Source organism: Chinchilla lanigera, unplaced genomic scaffold (genome assembly GCF_000276665.1).
Source record: "Chinchilla lanigera isolate Chin_1 unplaced genomic scaffold, ChiLan1.0 scaffold00015, whole genome shotgun sequence".
In the NCBI taxonomy this organism is placed as follows: domain Eukaryota; kingdom Metazoa; phylum Chordata; class Mammalia; order Rodentia; family Chinchillidae; genus Chinchilla; species Chinchilla lanigera.
The window spans coordinates 21,014,572-21,016,113 of NW_004955416.1; positions in this window are offsets into that span (position 1 = coordinate 21,014,572).

The window sequence follows — 1,542 nt, forward strand, 5'->3', positions numbered from 1 at the left end:
AAAGAAAGAAAGAAAGAAAGAAATGAAATAAAATACATAATGATCACAGCCATCATAGGGAGTTGGTACATGCATATAGCACGTCGTTAAAAGTTCATCTGTTTGAATATTAACGTCTTCCCAAACTCCTTCACAGATGCATCCAGGGTAATTTTTGACCAAATGTCTAGGCACCGTGACCCAACCAAGCTCATACACAAAGTTGGCCCTCAGGTAAGCTAAAAAACACATTTTGAAATATTTCATCTGTTAAGGTCACTTGTCAAAAGCAGTGAGACGGTGTCCCACACTGAAGATGTCAGGGTATAAAAACGGGCAATTGTGTCCCCACCTTCAAGGCCCTCTCCCTCTCTCTCCCTCGTTCCCTCTCCCTCTCTCTGTTTCCTTTCCTTCCACTCCTCTCCTGGGATCTTGCCCTGCAAAGCCAGATCCTGCACTGTGGAGAAAGCCAGGCCACGTGTGGTATTTAGGATAACAGCCCTTCCGTGCCCAGCAAATGGCTATGCCCTGTCCCAACTTTTTTTCCTTGTTTATTTTACTTATTTTATTTTATTTTATTTTGACAGGGTTTCAGTATGCAGTTCAGGCTGGTGTTGAACTCACTTTGTAGCCCAGGCTGGCCTTGAACTCATAGCAATCCTCCTGCCTCAGCCTCCCCGGTGCTGAGATTACAGGCGTGTGCCACCGCACCCAGCCCCTTGTTTATTTTTGAGATTCTCTGACTAAGTTGCCCAGGCTGGCCTTGAACTTGTGATCCTCCTACTGTTGGCCTCTTGAATAATTAGGTTAAGGGTGTAGCCACCACACCCATCTTCTGTTTCAACTACTGACCCACAGAAACTAGACTTTTTAAAACATGACTAACGCTATGTTAAAGCCATTACATTGCAGGGTGGGGGGATGTGTCACACAGCAGTGCATGGCTAGTCTAGTAAGAGTATGTTCAGCTTTACAGGAAGCTGCCGTACTGTCCCCAGAGTGACTTTACTCTTCCGCTCTTCTATCTGAAGCCCTCAGGCTTGTGGACCCTTGCTGCGGTCGTCTGTCGAAGGTCGCCCTTCCAGATGTGGGCTTGTTCCAGCTGTGGTGCTAATTTGCATTTTCCTGAGGCCCTCACGTCCACTCCTGATCGGAAATAATACTTCCCCACTTAGAAACCAGTCTTATTTACCGTGACATTTCATGATCAAATTCATAGAAACAGCTCATCCCTGCTCCTAGTATGAAAGAATTTATGCTTAGGCTTCCTGTCTGTTTTAAAACAATTATTACCAAAGTGAGTCTGTGTGTATTGTTAATAATTAGAGGAGAGGAGTGGGAGGAAGGGAGAGAGATGCAGAAAGGGAGAGAAAGGGAGAGGGCCGTGAAGGCGGGGACATGTGTTACCCATTTTTTTTTTTTGTCTTTTTGAGACAAGGTCTGGCTATGCAGTTCAGGCTGCCCTTGAGCTCACTTTGTAGCCCAGGCTGGCCTTGAACTCGCAATGATCCTCCTGCCTCAGCGTCCCGAGTGCTGGGATTACAGGCGTGCGCCACCACGCCC